The following is a 21,899-nucleotide window of genomic DNA, read 5'->3' as shown; positions in this document are numbered from 1 at the left end:
AATGTTGGAAATTATACCAACCATACTCTCAGACCACAGTGGAATAAAAATAGAATCGATGCCAAGAAGATCTCTCGAAACCACACAATTACATGAAAATTAAACAACTTGATCCTGAGTGATTTTAGATAAATAACAAAATCAAGGCAGAAACTTAAAAATTCTTTGAAATAAATGAAAATAGAGACACAACATACCAAAATTTCTGGGATGCAGCAAAAGCTGTGTTAAGAGGGCAATTTATAATACTAAATGCCTACCTCAAAAAGTTAGAAAGATCTAAAATTAATTATCTAACATGACACCTAGAGGAACTAGAAAAACAATAACAACCTAATTCCACAGTTAGAAGAAAGGAAATAACTAAAATCAGAGTAGAATTGAATAAAACTGAGACCCAAAAATCCATATAAAAAATCAAGAAAAGCAAAAGTTTGTTTTTTAAAAGAATAAACAAGATTGATAGACTGCTAGCTAGATTAACAATAAAAAAGAGAGAAGATATAAATAAAGCACAATCAGAAACAACAAAGGCAACAGATCCTATGGAAATACAAAAGATCCTCAGAGACTATTATGAATACCTCTATACACGCAAACTAGAAAATCTAGAGGAAATGGATAAATTTCTGAAAACACAAAACCTCCTAAGATTGAATCAGGAAGAAATTTATACCATGAACTCACCAATATCAAGTTCTGCAATTGAATCAGTAATAAAAAACCTCCCAACAAGAAAAAGCCCCAGACCAGATGGATTCACAGACAAATTCTACCAGACATACACCAAAGAGTTGGTACCAATTTTGCTGAAACTATTTCAAAAAATCAAAGAGGACAGACTCCTCCTATATTAGTCCATTTCATACTGCTATAAAGAACTGCCCAAGACTGGGTAATTTATAATGGAAAGAGTTTTAATTAACTCACAGTTCAGCAAGGCTGGGGAGGCCTCAGGAAATTTACAATTATGGCATATATCCTCCCTAACTCATCCTTTGAAGCCAGTATCACCCTGATACCAAAACCTGGCAAAGACACAATGAAAAAGAGAGCTACAGACCAAGATCCCTGATGAACATTGACACAAAAATCCTCAACAAAATGATAGCAAACTGAATCCAGCAGCACATCAAAAAGTTAATTCACCATCATCAAGTAGGCTTGATTCCTGGGATGCAAGGTAGTTTCAACATACACAAGTCAATAAATGTGATTCACCACAAAACAGAATTAAAAACAGAAACTGTATAATCTAAATAGATACAGAAAAAGCTTTCATTATAATCCAACATCTCTTCATGATTAAAAAAAACCCTCAGGAAACTACATATCAAAGGAATATACCTCAAAATAATAGTCATAGCCATCTATGACAAATCCACAGCTAACATACTGAAAAGGCAAAAACTGGAAACATTCCTCTTGAGAACTGGAATAAGATAAGTGTCCACATGCCCACCACTCCTATTCAACCTAGTATTGGAAGTGCTAGCCAGAGCAATTAAGCAATAGAAGGAAATATAAGGCATCCAAATTGGAAAATAAGTTAAACTATCTCTCTTCATGAACAAAATGATTCTATACCTTGGAATCCCTAAAGTCTCCACCAAAAGGCTCTTGGAACTGATAACAACTTCAGCAAAGTTTCAGGATACAAAATCAATGTACGAAAGTCAATAGTATTTCTATACACCAATCATGTTCAACCTGAGAGCCAAATTAATGCAATCCCATTTACAATAGCTACAAATAAAACTAAATATCTAGGAATATATCTAACCAAGGAGGTGAAAGATCTACGATGAGAACTACAAAACACTGCTGAAATAAATCACAGATGACACAAACAAATTGAAAAGCATTCCATGCCCATAACGTGAAAGAATCAATATCATTAAATTGGTCCTACTGCTCAAAACAAGCTACAGATTCAATGCTATTCTTAGCAAAATACCAATGTCACTTTTCACAGAATTGGAAAAAAAAAGCCCCAAATCTCAGCATTACACCGTATACTCAGGTAACAAACGTGCATTGTACTCCCTGAATATACAATAAAAGTTGAAGGAGAAAAGTAAAACATAAAAAGCAGACAAGATTAGAGAAGAACAAATGAAAAGGAACAAACGAAACCTCCGAGAACTGTGGAACTATGTCAAAAGACCAAACCTGTGACTTATTAGAGTACCTGAAAGAGATGGAGAGAATGAAACCAAGTTGGCAAACATACTTCAGGATATCATCCAGGAGAACTTCCCCAAGCTAGCAAGACAGGCCAACATTCAAATTCAGGAAATCCAGAGAACCCCGGTAAGATACTTCATGAGAAGATCAACCCTAAGACACATAATCATCAGATTCTCCAAGTCAAAATGAAGGAAAAAATGTTAAGGGCAGCCAGAGAGAAAGGCCAGATCACCTACAAAGGGAAGCCCATCAGACCAACAGCAGATTCTCAGTGGAAACCCTACAAGCCAAAAGAGATTGGGGGCCAATATTCAACATGCTTAAAGAAAAGAATTTCCAACCCAGGATTTCGTATTCAGCCAAACTAAGCTTCATAAACAAAAGAGAAATAAAATCCTTTTCAGATAAGCAAATGCTGAGGGAATTCGTCACCACCAGGCCTGCCTTGCAAGAGCTCCTGAAGGAAGCACCAAATATAGAAAGGAAAGACCATTACCAGCCACTACTAAAACACACTGAAGTACACAGGCCAATGGCACTATGAAGCAATTAGATAAACAACTCTGCAAAATAACCAGCTAGCGTCATGATGACAGGATCAAATTCACACATAACAATATTAACCTTAAATGTAAATGGGCAAGATGCCCCAATTAAAAGACACAGAATGGCAAGCTGGATAAAAAGTTAAGACCCATCTCATGTGCACAGACACACATAGGCTCAAAATAAAGGGATGGAGGAAAATTTACCAAGCAAATAGAAAGCAGAAAAAAGCAGAGGTTGCAATCCTAGTTTCTGACAAAACAGACTTTAAACCAAAGAAGATCTAAAAGGACAAAGAAAGGTATTACATAATGGTACAGGGTTCAATTCAACAAGAAGAGCTAACTATCCTAAATATATATGCACCCTATACAGGAGCATCCAGATTCATAAAACAAGTTCTTAGAAACCTACAAAGAGACTTAGACTCCCACACAATAATAGTGGCAGACTTAAAACTCACTGTAAATATTAGACCATCAAGATGGAAAATTAAGAAAGATATTCAGGACTTGAACTCAGCTCCGGATCAAGTGGACCTGATAGATACCTACAGAACTCTCCACCCCAAAACAACAGAATATACATTCTTCTTGGTGCCACATGGCACTTAACTCTAAATTGATCACATAATTGGAAGTAAAACACTACACAGCAAAAGCAAAAGAACTGAAATCATAACAAACAGTCTCTCAGACCACAGCACAATTAAACTAGAACTGAAGATTAAGAAATTAACTCAAAACCACACAACTGCATGGAAATTGAACAACCTGCTCCTGAAGGACTCCTGGGTAAATAATGAAATTAAGGCAGAAATCAAGAAGTTATTTGAAGCTAATGAGAACAAAGAGACAACATAGCTAATGCAGTGTTAACAGGGAAAATCTGGGACACAGCTAATGCAGTGTTAAGAGGGAAATTTACAGCACTAAGTGCCCACATCAAAAAGCTAGAAAGATCTCAAATTGACATCCTAACATCACAACTAAAAGAACTAGAGAACCAAGGGCAAAGAAACCCCAAAGCTAGCAGAAGACAAGAAATAACCAAGATCAGAGCAGAACTGAAGGAAATAGAGACATGAAAAACCCTTGAAAAAATTAACAAATCCAGGAGCTGTTTTTCTGAAAAAAATCAATAAAATAGATATATTTCTAGCTAGATTAATAAAGAAGAAAAGAGCAAATAATCAAATAGACACCACATAAAAAATGATAAAGGGGATATCACTACTGACCTCACAGAAGTACAAATAACCATCAGAGAATACTACAAATACCTCTATGCGAATAAACTAGAAAATCTAGAAGAAATGGATAAATTCCTGGACACATACACCCTCCCAAGACTGAATCAGGAAGAAGTTGAATCCCTGAATAGAACAATAACAGGGTCTGAAATTGAGGCAATAATTAATAGCCTACTAACCAAAAAAAGCCCAGGATCAGACGATTTACAGCTGAATTCTACCAGGGGTACAAAGAGGAGCAGGTACTGCTTCTTCTGAAACTATTCCAAACAATTGAAAGGACAGACTCCTCCCTAACTCATTTTATGAAGCCAGCGTCATCCTGATACCAAAACCTGGCAGAGATGTAACAAAAAAATGAAACTTCAGGCCAATATCCCTGATGAACATCAATGCAAAAATCCTCAGTATAATACTGGCAAACTGAATCCAGCAGCACATCAAAAAGCTTATCCACCACAATGAAGTCAGCTTCATCCCCAGGATGCAAGGCTATTTCAATAGACACAAATCGATAGATGTAATTCATCACCTAAACAGAACTAAAGACAAAAACCACATGATTATCTCGTGGAAAAGGCCTTTGATAAAATTCAACATCCCTTCATGTTAAAAACTCAATGAACTAGGTATTGAAGGAACATACCTCCAAATAATGACAGCCATTTGTTACAAACCCACAGCCAGTATCATACTGAATGGGCAAAACCTGGAAGCATTCCCCTTGAAAACTGGCACAAGACAAGGATGCCCTGTCTCACCACTCCTAGTCAACATAGTATTGGAAGTTCTGGCCAGGGCAATCAGGCAAGAGAAAGAAATAAAGGGTATTCAAATAGCAAGAGAGGAAGCCTGATTGTCTCTATTTGCAGATAACATAGAAAACCTCATCGTCTCAGCCCAAAAGCTTCTTAAGCTGATAAGCAACTTAGCAAAGTCTCAGGATACAAAATCAATGGCAAAAATCACAAGCACTCCTATACACCAACAACAGACAGAGAGCCAAATCATGAATTAACTCCCATTCACAATTGCTACAAAGAGAATTAAATACCTAGGAATACAGTTAATAAGGGAAGTTAAGGACCTCTTCAAGAACTACAAACCACTGCTCAAGGAAATCAGAGAGGACACAAGCAAATGGAAAAACATTTCATGCTCACGGATAGGAACAATCAATATTGTGAAAATGGCCATACTGCCCAAAGTAATTTATAGACTCATTGCTATGCCCATCAAACTACCATTGACATTCTTCACAAAATTAGAAAAAAAACTATCTTAAAATTCATATGGAGCCAAAAAAGAGCCTGTATAGCCAAGGCAATCCTAAGCAAAAAGAACAAAGCTGGAGGTATCATGTTATCCAATTTCAAACTATACCACAAGGCTTCAGTAACCCAATCAACATGATACTGATACAAAAACAGACACATAGACCAATGGAACAGAATAGAGAACTCAGAAATAAGATTGCACATCTGCAACCATATGATCTTTGACAAACCTGACAAAAACAAGCAATAGGGAAAGGATTTTCTAATAAATGCCCCTGGGAGAACAGGCTAGCCTGTTTTCTAGCTACATGCAGAAAATTGAAACTGGACCCCTTCCTTACATCTTATACAAAAATTAACTCAAGAGGATTAATGACTAAAATGCAAAATCCAAAACTATAAAAACGCTGGAAGAAAATCTAAACAATACCATTCAGGACATAGGCACGGGCAAAGATTTCATGACAAAGATGTCAAAAGCAATTGCAACAATGGCAAAAATTGACAAATGGGATCAAAATTAAACTAATTTAAATTAAAATAATCCAACTAAAGAGCTTCTGCACGCAAAAGAAACTATCATCAGAGTGAACAGACAACTTACATACAGAATGGGAGAAAATTTTTGCAATCTATCCATCTGACAAAGGTTTTATATCCAGAGTCTGCAAGGAACTTAAACAAATTTACAAGAAAAAAACAAACAACTTCATTAAAAAGTGGGCAAAAGACATGAACAGACACTTCTCAAAAAAAGATATTTACTTAATGAAATCATGTGACATGTATTTCATTCAGATTTTTTACAAGAATTTGAGAGACTGTAGTACTTTTAAGTAAAGCAGAGTTGTAAAAACCTTCAAAAAAAAAAGATATTTATGCAGCCAACAAACATGTGAAAAAAGCTCGATAACACTGATCATTAGAGAAATGCAAATCAAAACCACAGTGAGATACCATCTCACACCTGTCAGAATGGTGATTATTAAAAAGTCATGAAACAACAGGCACTGGTGAGGCTTCGGAGAAATAGGATTGCTTTTACACTGTCGTGGGAATGTAAATTAGTTCAACCATTGTGGAAGACAGTGTGGAGATTCCTCAAAGACCTAGAAACAGAAATACCATTGACCCAGCAATCCCATTACTGGGTATATACCCAAAGGAATATAAATCATTCTATTATAAAGATACATGCATACATATGTTCATTGCAGCACTCTTCACGATAGCAAAGACATGGAATCAACCCAAATGCCCATATGCCCATCGATAATACACTGGATAAAAGGCACATATTTTCCATGGAATACGACGCAGCCATAAAAAGGAATGAGATCATGTCCTTTGCAGGGGCATGGATGGAACTGGAAGCCATTATCCTAAGCAAACTAATGCAGGAACAGAAAACCAAACACCGCATGCCCCTACTTATTAGTGTATGCTGAACAATGTGAACATGTAGAAAGAGGGAGGGGAGCAACACACACTGAGGCCTGTTAGGGGGTGTGGGGAGAAGGACAGCATCATCAAAAATAGCTAATGTATATTGGGCATAATACCTAGGTGATGGGTTGATAGGTTAATTATATTTCTGTTTAATTAAGCTATCTGTTGGAGATACACTGATAAATTACACTTCTTGTTTTATGTGGAAATATGGGAATAAAATATTTTGTTTCATACTCACAACTGTGTTTTTGAGTCCGGGTTGATTTTATGTATGAATAAATTCAAGTTCTTAGAGGGGTGCTACTATTGCTGTGGAGGATTAATTTTTGTTTTGATACACCTATCAACCCAGCACCTAGGTATTATCTAGGCACACCATGGCACACATTTACCTTTGTAACAAACCTGCACATTCTGCACATCCTGGAACTTAAATAAAATAAAATAATTGATGCATTCTCCCTATAGAGACATATTTCAATTGTGAATTATGAGCGTTTTAAAACATAACCAATAGCAGTCTTCTTTGTTGAATTGTTTCTCTTCCTTTCTGTCTGTTCTTGATAGAAGCAGAAAAATAAAAGGATCTCAGATGTAAAAATGTGGCTGACTTAATAATAATTAATTCAAGAAAAAAATTTAAGGCTTACTATGTGGGAAAGATAGGCAATGTACAAGACTTGTGTAAATATGTAACATGTTTCAGGTAATGGGCGTAATATGGGCAAGGGTCCTGAGGCAGGAACTTGGAATTTCTAGGAGGTAGAAGTCAATGTGGCAAGAATATGGTGAATAAGGGAGAGAAAAGAGGGACAACATAATAGTACAGCTTATCTGAGCCAAACAAAAATTAATCCTCCACAGCAACAGTAGCACCTCTCTAAGAACTTGAATTTATTCATGCATAAAATCAACCTGGTCTCAAAAACACAGTTGTGAGTATAAAACAAAATATTTTATTCCTATATTTCAATGTAACACAAGAAGTGTAACTTATCAGTATATCTCTAACAGATAGCTTAATTAAACAGAAACATAATTAACATTCCATGCCTACAAAAACAAAATAAATAAAATAGTACATATCTTTTCATTGTGATTAGAGAATTGCAGGCAAAAAAGTCTCTTATCTTCTTTTATTGATTAAAACACCACCCCTATGCTATTGATTCCCATTTGTCCTTTACAATTTAGCTCAAAGACACTTCTGCAATGCCTTCTCTGATTTTACTAAGCAGATCCTGGCATTTCTTGTATGCTTCAAAAATACTTTGTTCATACCTCTTATCATAGCTTTTAAAACATTATTTTATAATTTATCTATTTTTTAAAATTACACTTTGTGATCTATAAGTGGAAGGATTAAGCTCTAGGTCTATTAGTGACCCCAAAGTGCAGTAATGCTTTAATTATTTTTATAATTCTTGAGTAATTTCCATCTTTCCCATTTGGATGTATTTGATTTGTTTGCTACTGCTTCCTCAGACAGAACCTAGCAGGGTCCCTAGCACATGGCAGGTGCTCAATAAATAATTTTTGAAAGAAAGGTGAATGGCATGAGCTAACTGTGCCACTAGGCTGGTCCTCCAGATCAAAGTAAATATTAATCACTTTTGTGTTTCCAGTATCTAACACTACTGTTTTGTTGAATATAGTTTTCCCTATGAAATTTTCTCACAATCCTAGAAGTGGGCTTATTGAGAGCAATAATTTGGTCTTTAATCTTTATATCCTATGGTCTGGTTTTTAGCATATGCTCAATAAATGTTTACTAAATTACTATATAACATTTAGTATATACTTGGTAAATGTATATGCAGATGATAACTTAGAAAAATAGTCTTCTTTGATATTCCTTAAAGTTATTTGAAAATACTTGAGGCCGGGCGCGGTGGCTCACACCTGTAATTCCAGCACTTTGGGAGGCCAAGGTGGGTGGATCACCTGAGGTCAGGAGTTCAAGACCAGCCTGGCCAACATGGTGAAACCCCGTCTCTACTAAAAATAGAAAAATTAGCCAGGCATGACTGTGGGTGCCTGTAATCCCAGCTACTCGGGAGCCTGAGTCATGAGAATCGCTTGAACCCAGGAGGTAGAGGTTGCAGTGAGCTGAGATTGTGCCATTGCACTACAGCCTGGGTGACAGAGCGAGACTCCATCTCCAGAAAAAAAAAAAGAAAATATTTGAAATTGAAATAATTTTGTCCTAGTGGATAATTAGTTTGACCTAAAGTATAGTTTTTCTGAGTTTCAAAAAACATATGTGTGGATATATTGAATTATTTTCTTTACATTTTCTTTGGGGAATGAGCTTGAAAAAAATTACCTGGGAAAAATTAATTGCAATTAGAATTGAACTTCACATAGCAACCTAAACCCTAATAATAATGTTTTTTCCTGAATATCTTGAACAAAAGTAATTTTACTTCTTACTTGACATTAAATGGCATATTAGTTAAGATTCTCACGTGTAAGTAACAGACACCCAACTCAGACTAGCTTAAACAGAAAAGTAACCAAAAATGTGGCTTTAGATCTGAAGAGAATCATAGACTTTGTTAACAAGATTTTCACTGATTCATGCCACTTCCTCAAAGAAGTCTTACTTCCCCTACCAAAGACTACTGGAATACCTGTTCTACACTTTCATAACACCCTGCATACCTCCTTCATATAACTTATCACAATTTTAATTATACAAAAAATTATGTACTTAATTGTTTAATGTTTGTACCTGCTACTAGGCTGTAAGTTCCAGGAGGTAAGAGATTAAGTCTGTCTTGTTCACCCGGTCTCCAAAACACCTAGCACAGGATTTTTCACATAACAATACTTCATAAATATTTGTTGAATAAATGATTAAAATTCTCTTTGAAAACTACTGAAATTTGTAGGCCAGTAAAATCTAGAGAATTATGCCTTAGAAATTGCCATTAAATTTTTTATTGAGAAATAAAGCAAGCTCCTCTATGCCATATAAAAAGAAAAAATGTAACTACGTGGCAAGCCTTTTCTTATATTAGAAAAAGAATTACTTCTTTCTGGAAGGTACAGATGATCTGAACAGAACAAAGATTATGGAAAGTACACTGATGTGCTAGCTCTTTTGACATATGCTGTTGCCATTTTACTTATTTTTTAAAAGTTAATTAATTAATCGATCGATTGATTGATTTTTAGAGATGGAGTCTTGCTATGTTGCCCAGGCTGGAATGCAGTGATATGATCATGGCTCACTGCAACCTTGAACTCCTGGGATCAAGCGATTCTCCTGCCTCAGTCTTTCAAGTGTCTGGGACTATAGGCATACACCACCACACCCAGCTAATTTTTAAAACATTTTTTGTAGAGACAATGTCTTGCTATGTATGTTCCCCAGGATGGTCTCAAACTCTTGGCCTCAAGTGATCTTTTGGCTTTGGCCTCACAAAGTGCATTTCACTTCTTACGAATTTTCATCTATTAATAAACACAACTAAGTATTCTCTGGTTTAGATAACAAGGGAGAATACAAAAAAAAACTAAAAGAGGGTTAACTTTTCATTTACATAATTTAACATCTTTCATGATCTGTTTCTTTCTGCCTGTAAAACTAAGACCAATCTAGAACAACTATTTGATTTCATGGGACATTGTGTACACTGTATTTTTCTTTAGTTCTTAAAGGAAATGACACTTCAGAATTAAGATCATCAGAGACCAAACACAGAGACTAGGTCAATTGTAAGTACTGACATAATGTAAAACAGCTATTTGTATTTCTGTTTTTTGTCATTTATTGCTGCATATTAGTCACAGTGATTACTTTGACATGGGAATGCTAAATGGCTTAACAATTTTTTCCAGGATTTCAAATGTAGTTACCTTTTCTCTGAGCTATCAATATATGAGAGATGACATTTGATGGTCAATGCTTTTACATCTTTATGTTAAGAAATGAAATTGGATACAAATGCATGTATTTTTATTATAAGTTAGTAAACACAGATTCCTAAACCAGTAATAAGAATTATTTTGTATTGTGATGTTCAAATTCCATACTGTAAACACGTAAAGAAAAATAACACATATATGTCAAGAGTCTTATAAGCAAATAGTTTAAATGTGTGTGTTTTTTTTTAAATTATGATTCAACTGTGCAAACTGTTATAGGGTAAGACATTTTAGAACATAGTGGATCAGTATTACCAAGGATTTGGAAGTCAAATAATGTATTTTTCAGATTATTATATACCTGTTTAAAAAGTGATATTAACTTCAGTAAATGTTAATCTAGTAGCTTGAGAAATGCTTGATTATTGTTTTCCAAGATGAAATATCTACTTGAATTTTTTTCATGAAAAAAAGTATCATTTGCTATATCTTGTATCACTATTTTATATTGAGCTATATTGTTAAATTTAATATATGTAATAGTTATATTTATATATAATATAGAACATAATTATATGATATTGATATATGTTGTATGTAATATAGATATATCCATAGCTGTTATATAATACTGTAGTTGATATATGGATGTTAAATAAGCTGTAATATTATGAAGGACATGTGATTAGCTTACATATGGAAGAGGGGAGAACTTGGATTTTATATACCATACCTTTCCTCTTTGCTAATTTCTACTCATTTAGGTAAGAAAATCTAGAAATAGGCTTCCCACTTCCCCTTTCATATATACTTAAATTTCGTTCTTTATAAGCAGTAGAAACTGACACTGACTAAATACAGCCAAACCAAGTTGGGGTAAGGTGAGGATTTATTGGAAGGATGGAAGTAGCTTATAAAATAGAAGCAAAAGCTGAACAAATTAAGCCATGGGAAGGATAGGAATCAGAAAAATTCCAAGAATCTAGGTCCATTCAGTGTTCTGCCAATGGAATGAATCAGCTCCAGCCATTCATTGAGCAGAATATCATTCTGCTCAAGGCTTGAAATTCCAGGAAAACTTTATTGGTCTAACCTGAGTCATTTGCTCACTTCTTGGCACCTTGATTGGTGGTTTCAGCAAGACTGCATAGTGTTGGGAAAAGTCGTTTCCAAAAGGAAAATTGGGTTACTATTCCAAAAGAAAGGAAAATAGATGATGAATAAAAAAAAAAATCACATGTGCACAAAAATATAGTACACATACATTCTTGCTGGTAGAAACTTTTCCCAAATGGCCAGCATTTTGTTTTTGTCAGAATTTACTCATTTATTTGACAGATACTCAACGTATACTATATGCTAGGCCATGCAAGATGTGGAGAATACCAGAATAAGAAAATAAAAATTGATTTCTACATGATACATTAAGTGCAAGAAATATTCCTCTGGCAAATTAAAGAAAGTAAAGATACAGTGAACACTCACTTTTCTATACTCTATTAAACTCTCATCAGCCCTGCATTTAGTTTCAGGACAGCTGTTGCTGATGATACACAAGACATAAGCATTAGCTGTGCCTTACTTGTCCAGAAGTAGCAAACTGTAGGTCTGAGGTCTTGTTAGTCCTGCAGTGTTATGACTTATTTGTTAACATTAAAAAACAAGGACAAAGGAGACAATTAAAAGCAATGTGGGATCTAATTGGATCCTGTTGCAGAAAAAAAGTATATTAATAGGACAATTGGTTTTCAAATTAGCTAATAATCTCTTAATGTTAACTTTTGGCTTTGATAATTGTGCTGTGGTTACATAAGATGTTAACATTAATATAAGTCTAAAATTATTTTTAATAAAAGCAGTACTACTGTAATGAAAATTTCTGGCTTCTCTTGAAACTGAGAAGATCTGATAGAGCTATTTTGATAGAAGGAATGCTTTTCTGGGAAAATGTACATTATAAAAAAATGACTCAAGAAGAGAACAACCATGTAACAAATTGAAAAATTCATTAAAAATTGCCTCTATGGAATGTACCAGGCCTTAAGATATTTTAATGATTGTCACATCAAATTCTCAAGAAATAATTTATATGCTTTTTAAAGTTTGAGAAGTATAGAAAAAATGTGCTGTGCTGAGAAACAAAAATATATGAGAGAATTTCAGATCATTTTAATAACTCTGATACCAACATTTGATAAAAATTGTACACAAAAGAAAGATACAGACCCACAGCTAGTATCATACTGAATGGAGAAAAACTGAAAGTCTTTCCTCTAAGATCTGGAACATCACAAGGATGCCCACTGTCACCACTGTTATTCAATATAGTACCGGAAGTTCCAGCTAGAGCTATCAGACAAGAGAAAGAAAGGGCATCCAAATTGGAAAGAAAGAAGTCAAATTATCCTGGTTTTCAGATGATATGATTTTATATTTGGAAAATCTAAAGATTCCACCAAAAACCTATCAGAACTGACAAACTCAGTAAAGTTGCAGGATACAAAATCAACATACAAAATTCAGTAGCCTTCTACATTCCAACAGTGAACAATCTGAAAAACAATTTTTAACAGTCCCATTTACAATAGCCACAAATAAAATTAAATACCTAGGAATTAAGTTATCCAAAGAAGTGAAAAATCTTTACAATGAAAACTATAAAACACTGATGAAAGAAATTGAAGAGGACACCAAGAAATGGAAAAATATTCCATGCTCGTGGATTGGAAGAATCAATATTGTTAAAATATTCATACTACCCAAAGCAATCTACAGATTCCATGCAATCCCTAGCAAAATACATTCTTTACAGAAATAGAAAAAACAATACTAAAATTTATATGGAACCAGAAAAGACCAAGAATAGCCAAAGCTATCCTAAGCAAAAGGAACAAAACTAAAGGGATCATATTATCTGACTTCAAATTATACTACAGAGCTATAGTAACCGAAACAGCATGGCACTGGCATAAAAACAGACACATAGACCAATGAAACAGAATACAGAACCGAGAAACAAATCCACACACCTACAGTGAACTCATTTTCAACAAAGGTGCCAAGAACATACATTGGGGAAAAGACAGTCTCTTCAATAAATGGTGTTGGAAAAACTGGATATCCATATGCAGAAGAATGAAACTAGGCCCCTATCTCTTGCTGTATACAAAATATCAAATCAAAATGGATTAAAGACTGAAATCTAAAAACTCAAACCATAAAACGACTACAAGAAGACACTGGGGGTAAATCTTCAGGACACTGGCCCAGGCAAAAATTTCTTGAGCAATACCCCACAAGCACAGGCAACCAAAGCAAAAATGGACGAGTGGGATTAAATCAAGTTAAAAAGCTTCTGCAAAGCAAAGGATGCAATCAACAAAGTGAAGAGACAACCCAGAGAATGGGAGAAAATATTTGCAAACTACCTATCTGATAACGGATTAATAACCAGAATAAATAGGGAGCTCAAACAACTTTATAGGAAAAAAATATAATGATCTGATGAAGATGGGAAAAAGATCTGAACAGACATTTCTCAAAAGAAAACATGCAAGTGGCAAACAGGCATATAAAAAGGTGCTCAACATCATTGATCAGCAGAGAAATGCAAATCAAAATTGCAATGAGATATCATCTCACCCCAGTTAAAATGGCTTATATCCAAAAGACAGGCAATAATAAATGCTGGCGAGGATGTGGAGAAAAGGGCAACCTGTACAGTGTTGGTGGGAATGTAAATTATCACAGCCACTATGGAGAACAGTGTGGAGATTCCTTTAAAAACTAAAAATTGAGCTACCGTATGATCCAGCAATTCCACTGCTGGGTGTATACCCAAAAGAAAGGAAATCAGTATATGGAAGAGATAGCTGTATTCCCATGTTTGTTGCAGCACTGTTTACAATAGCTAAGATTTGGAAGCAACCTAAGTGTGCATCACCAGATGAATGGATAAAGAAAATGTGCTGCATATACACAATGGAGTACTATTCAGCCATAAAAAAGAATGAGATCCAGTTATTTGCAACAACATGGATGGAACTGGAGGTGAAATAAGTGAAATAAGCCAGGCACAGAAAGACAAACATCTCATGTTCTCACTTATTTGTGGGATCTAAAAATCAAAACAATTGAACTCAAGGGCATAGAAAGTAGAAGGATGGTTACCAGAGGCTGGGAAGGATTGGTGGGGGGCTAGTTGGGGAGGTGGGGATGGTTAATGGGTAAAAAAATAGTCAGAAAGCACGAGTAAGACCTATTTGATAGGACAACAGGGTGACTATAAAATAGTCAATTTTAAATTTATTTTAAAATAAAGAGTGCAATTGAATTGTTTTCAACTCAATGGATACATGCTTGAGGGAATGGATACCCCATTCTTTATTATGTGCTTATTTCACATTGCATGCCTGTATCAAAACATCTCATGTACCCCATAAATACATACACCTACTATGTACCCACAAAAATAAAATAAAGTAAAAGTAGGAAACTACAGATAATCTGCCAATGAATTTGGAATAACTTTCAAATAAAATATTAGAAAATTAAACCCAGAACTATATTAAATAAATGAACACTACCCATAGAGAATTTATTTTCTAAAATGCAATGATGGCTTAATATTAATAAACCTATTCATATGATATATCATATGAATAGGTCAAAGAATATTTTTTAAAGACAGGGTGCTGCTCTGTCACCCAGGCTGGAGTGCAGTGGCATGATCATGGCTCACTGCAGCCTCCACCTCCTGGGCTCAATTGATTCTTCTGCCTCAGCCTCCTGAGTTGCTGGGACTACAGGCATGTGCCATCAGGCATGTGCCATCATGCCCAGCTAGTTTTTTGTATTTTTTTTTGTAGAGATGGGGTTTCACCATGTTGTCCAGGCTGGTCTTGAACTCCCAGGCTCAAGCAATCCACCCACCACAGCCTCCCAAAGTGCTGGGAGTACAGGCATGAGTCATTCTGCCTGGCCTAAAGAAATTTTTAAAAAGTGTTATGTTGATATATGTCAAAGGCTCTCATTAATTTTCAGCATATTTTCCTCATAAAAAGCACACACACACACATATTCCTCCAAAAAAAATTTTAAGTTTGTAACTAACACTATATTTAACTGTAAGCCCTAGGAATATTAAAGAAACAAAACACAGATGGATGAGAAAACCAATATTCTTTAATATTTTCTTGGAAGCTAAAGTTTCAAGTAATTAAAGGTGTCAAAATAAAAGAAACAGCAAGCATACAAACTAGAAAGTAGGATCCAACATTTTATTTTCAATATATTCAATTGTGTACCCAAGAAAATCAATGGAAAAGCTATTAGAATTAATAAGATATTTTAGTATAGAAGCCAGATATAAATCAAACTAAAAAATCTATAACTTATGTATATCACCAGTAATCTGTTAGAAAACATAAGAAAAAGTACCAGACATGTAATTTTACAGAAATACATAATTTTTATCACATTGTATACATTTTAATGCAGTCTATCTGTTTTTATTTTCCTCATTTTCTTTGCACTACCGTTCTTCCCTATTCTACCGCATTGATGTCCCCAAAACCTCTTTATTCCCAGGTAACCCTATCAGCAGCCTAATATATATGTTTCCATATTTTTCCATGCTCGTTGTATTAGGCCTTTCTTGCATTGCTGTAAAGAAATACCCGAGGCAGAGTCATTTATAAAGAAAAGAGGTTTAATTGGCTCACGGTTCTGCAGCTGTACTAGCATGGCACTGGCATCTGCTTGGCTTCTGGGGAGGCCTCAGGGAGCTTTGACTCATGGCAGAAGGCTAAGAGGGAGCAGGCACATCATATGGTGAGAGAGGGACCAAAAGAGAGGGGTGTAGATGTGTGCCACACACACATTCAGTCTTTTACCGTGAAGTATAATGTTAACTATAGGGTTTTTAAACAACCAGATCATGTGAGAACTCACTATCACAAGGACAGCACCAAGCCTTGAGGGATCCACCCCTAAGAGCCAAAAACGTCCCACCAGGCCCCACGTCCAACACTGGGGATTACATTCTAACATGAGATTTGGAGGGAAACTATATCACTCATATAATTATGAAAAGGAATATAAATTCATATGTATGCATACATATACTCGCAAATATATAGGGGTTTTGTCATTATTTGCTTTATAAAAAGATACTCACATTCCACACATCTTCCTTCATCTTGTTTTACTTATTCAACTTTTTAAAAATCCCTTTAAGTCAACCAGTATTGCTCTAACTTATTATTTTAATGGACACATAATATTATTTACCATAATTCATTCTAACACTGTCAAATTGCTGGGCATTCACTTTACTTCCAGGTTTTGCCACTAAAAACAAATTCAGTAAATGTTTATATGTTTTTATATTCTAATAGTTTTCTTTTTTTCTTTTTCTTTCTTTTTTGTTTTTTTGAGACAGGGCCTTTGCGGTGACATGACCTCAGCTCACTGCAGTCTCAACCTCCCTGGCTCAAGCAATCTTCCCGCCTCAGCTTCCCAAGTAGCTGGGACTACAGGCACATGGAACTACACCAGGCTAATTTTTTGTATTTTTTTGTAGCCATGGGGTTTCACTATGTTGCCCTGAGCTCAAGCGATTTGCCTGCCTTGGCCTCCCAAAGTGCTGGGACTACAAGCATGAGCCACTGCGCCTGGCCTCTAATGGCTTTATTTCTATGGGAGAAATTCTTAGGCCTGGGATTAGTGGAACAGCAGGCATATAAATTTCTAAAATTAATTTTTGTATTTTGAGATAACTGTAGATTCACATGCAGTTGTTAAGAAACAATAGAGTCCATGTGTTCTTTGCCTAGTTTTCCCCAATGGTAATACAGGGCAAAACTTTTGTACATTACAACTATGATATTGACATGGATATAGTACTATACAGTCAAGATAATAAACAGTTTCATCACCACAAAGATGAAACTTTTACAGCCATCTGCATCCCACATTTTCATGATCCCTAGTAACCATTAATCTGTTCTTTACTTCCGTAATTTTGAATTTCAAAAATGTTATATAAATGGAATCATAGACCATGTAATTTTTGGGGATTGAATTTTTTTTTTTTTTGCTCATCATAATTTCCTAGAGATTCATCCAAATTGTTACATATAAACATATAAACAGCTTGTTCTTCTTTGTTGCTAAGTAATATTTTACGTATGGATGTACCACAGTTTGTTTAATCCTTCACCCATAGAAAGACATCTGAGTTATTTCCAGTTTTTGGTTACTACAAATAAAGCTTCTATGAACATTTGTCTACAAGTGTTTGTGTGAATATGTTTTAATTTCTTTGCGATAAATGCTCAATACTTATTGAGCATTGTCATATGGTAGTTTCATGTTTCACTTTTTTAAAGAAACTGCCAAAATATTTTTCGGAGTCACTGTACCATTTCATTTTCTCACCAGCAATATATTAGTGATCAGATTCTCTGAATCCTCATCTACACTGATGATCACCTTTTAATTTTAGCCATTCTAATAATAGGTGTGTAGTGATATCTCATGGCTTGAATTTGCATTTCTCCAATGGCTGATGATACTGAAAATTTTTTCATGTATTTATTTGCCATCTGTATATCCTCTTCAATAAAATGCCCATGTTCAATCTTTTGTGCATTTTCTAATTGGACTGTTTTTAATGTTGAGTTTTGAGAGTACTTTATATATTCTGTATAATAGTACTTTTTGCATATGTACTTTGAAGATATTTTCTTTTAGTCAGTAGCCTTTTTTTCATCCTCTTAACAAGGTCTTTCACAGAGAAAAGGTTTTTAATTTGGATAAGATTCAATGTATCTATTTTTCTGTTATGGATTATGCTTTTTTTTTCTTTTATGGATTATGTTGTCAAGTCTAATAACTTTCTCTAATTCTAGATTCTGAAGATTTTCTCATTTTTTTCTAAAAGTTATATAGTTTTATGTTTTACATTTAAGTCTATGATATATTTTGAGTTAATTTTTGTATAAGGCATGAGATTTAGGTCATTTTTTGCCTTTTTTTGGAAAGGCTGTCCTTACTCCTTTGTATTGCTTTTGCACCTTTGCAAAAAAATCAATAGGGCATATTTGTGTGGGTCTATTTCCATGTTTTCTGTTTTGTTCTGTTGATGTATGTGTCTATCCCTCTAACAACAACACCACTCTGTCCTGATTGTTGTTGCTAGAGAGTAGGCTTTAATATTGGGTAGAGTGAGTCCTCCCGTTGTATTCTTCTCTTAAAAGATGGTTTAGTTTTTCTAGGGCCTGTGCCTTTTTATATAAATTTTAGAATAAGCTTCTCTATGTTTATGAAAATCGCTTCTGGAATTGTAATAGGAATTACATTAAATCAATTTGGGAGAACTGTAACTGTGATCTTTATTGCATAGAGTCTTGTAATCCTCGAACATGGTATATCTCTATTTATTTAGGTTTTCTTTTATTTCTTTCATCAGCATTTTGTCATTTTCAGCATGCAGATTCTACATCCATTTTGTTAAGTGTATATATAAGCATTCAATTTTATTTGGAGTAATTGCAGATAGCATTAGGTTTTTAATTTTAGTGTCCGCATGTTCATTGTTAGTACGGTAGTTCCCCGTTTACCCCCAGGGGATACCTAAAACTATGGATATTACCAAACGCTATATATACTATGCTTTTTTCTATACATACATACCTATGGTGAAGTTTAATTTGTAAGTTAGGCACAGTGAAACATTAACAACAATAACTAACCATAAAATACAACAACTGTAACAATATACCATAATTACTACTCTTATGATTTGGGATCATGATTAAGTAAAATAAAGGTTACTTGAACACAAGCCCTGTGACACCAGGACAGTTGATCTAATGACCAAGATGGCTGCTAAGTGACTAATGGGTGGGTAGCATATACAGTGTGGATATGCTGGACAAAGAGATAAGTCACGTCCCAGGTGGGACAGAGCAGGATGGCACAAGATTTCATCATGCTACTCAGAATGGTGCACGATTTAAAACATATGGATTGTTTATGTCTCGAATCTTACATTTAATCCTTAAAGACTGTGATTGACCATGAGTAACCGAAACCATGGAAAGCAAAACTGGAAAAGGGGAACTACTGCATGTATAAATATGATTGATATTTGTGTGTTGATCTTGTGTATTAGATAGTTCTTGCATTGCTATAAAGAAATACCGGAGACTGGTAATTTATAAAGAAAAGAGGCTTAATTGGCTCACAGTTCTGCAGACTCTATAGGATGCACAGCTCCTGCATCAGCTTCTGGGGAGGCCTCAAGAAGCTTATAGTCATTGTGGAAGGTGAAGTTAGAGCAGGCACTTTACATGGCAAAAGCAGGAGCAAGAGAGGGCAGGAGGCAGTGGAGGGGAGAAGTGCCACACACCTTAAAAATACCAGATCTCTGTTGATTGCTGGTGAGCTCAGAGTGAGTGCTCATTTATTACCAAGAGGCTGGCCCAAGCCATTTATGAGGGACCCACTCCCATGATCCAAACACCTCCCACTAGGCCTCACCTCCGACACTGGAGATTACAATTTAACATGAGATTTGGTCAGGGACGAACATTCAAACTATACCATCTTGTTTTCTGCAACTCCTCTTAGCTCTAGCAGTTTTTGTTTTAGTTTTATAGATTCCCTGGAATTTTCTACACAGATAATCATATCATTGCACATAAAAACAGATTTTGCTCTTCATTTTCAATTTGTATGGATTTTAGTATTTTTTGTTGTCCCATTGCAGTGTCTAGAACTTCCAGTACTATGTTGAATAAGAGGATAAAAGTGGACATCTTTGCTTTGTTTCTGATCTTAAAGGAAACATTCAGTCTTTTACTGTGAAGTCTAATGTTAACTGTAGGTTTTTTTTTAATAGATACTCTTTATCATGATGAGGAAGTATTCCTCTATTCCTAGTTTGCTAAGAGGTTTTTTTGTTTGTTTGTATTAAATGAGTGAGAGTTATATTTTGTCAAATGCCTTTTCTGCCTCAATTGAGATGATCATGTGATTTTTCTCCTTAGCCTGTTGATATGGTGTATTACATTGATTTATTTTTGAATTTGAGAATCAGCCTTGTATATGTAGGATAAATCCCACTTTTTCGTGGTATATAATCTTTTATTTATTTATTTATTTTTTTTATTATACTTTAAGTTCTAGAGTTCATTTGCACAATGTGCAGGTTTGATAGATAGGTATACATGTGCCATGCTGGTTTACCTCACACATCAACTCATCATTTACATTAGGTATTTCTCCTAATGCTATCCCTCCCCCAGGCTCCCGCCCCATCAACAGGCCCCAGTGTGTGATGTTCCCCGCCCTGTGTGCAAGTGGTCTATCTCATTGTTCCATTCCCCCCATGAGTGAGAACATGCGGTATTTTGTTTTGTCCTTGTGATAGTTTGCTGAGAATGATGGTTTCCAGCTTCATCCACGACCCTACAAAGGACATGAACTTATCCTTTTTTATGGCTGCATAGTATTCCATGGTGTATATGTGCCACATTTTCTTAATCCAGTCTACTACTGATGGACATCTGGGTTGGTTCTAAGTCTTTGCTATTGTGAATAGTGCCGCAATAAACATACATGTACATGTGTCTTTATAGTAGCATGATTTATAATCCTTTGGGTATATACCCAGTAATGGGATTGCTGGGTCAAATGGTAATTCTAGTTCTAGATCCTTGAGGAATCGCCACACTGTCTTCCACAATGGTTGAATTAATTTACACTCCCACCAACAGTGTAAAAGCATTCCTGTTTCTCCACATCCTCTCCAGCATCTGTTGTTTCCTGACTTTTTAATGATTGCCATTCTAACTGGCATGAGATGGTATCTCATTGTGGTTTTGATTTGCATTTCTCTGATGACCAGTGATGATGAATTTTTTCATGTGTCAGCTGCATAAATGTCTTCTTTTGAGACGTGTCTGTTCATATCCTTTGCCCACTTTTTGATTTTTTTTCTTATAAATTTGTTTAAGTTCTTTGTAGATTCTGGATATTAGCCCTTTGTCAGAGGAGCAGATTGCAAAAATTTTCTCCCTTTCTGTAGGTTGCCTGTTCACTCTGATGGTAGTTTCTTTTGCTGTGCAGAAGCTCTTTAGTTTAATTAGATTCCATTTGTCTATTTTGGCTTTTGTTGCCATTGCTTTTGGTGTTTTAGTCATGAAGTCCTTGCCCATGCCTATGTCCTGAATGGTATTGCCTAGGTTTTCTTCTAGGGTTTTTATGATTTTAGGTCTAACATGTAAGTCTTTAATCCATTT

The sequence above is a fragment of the Pongo abelii genome, chromosome 15 (genome assembly GCF_028885655.2).
Source record: "Pongo abelii isolate AG06213 chromosome 15, NHGRI_mPonAbe1-v2.0_pri, whole genome shotgun sequence".
Lineage (NCBI taxonomy): Eukaryota > Metazoa > Chordata > Mammalia > Primates > Hominidae > Pongo > Pongo abelii.
The sequence above is the reverse complement of the archived record's forward strand: the minus strand, read 5'-3'. Positions refer to the sequence as shown.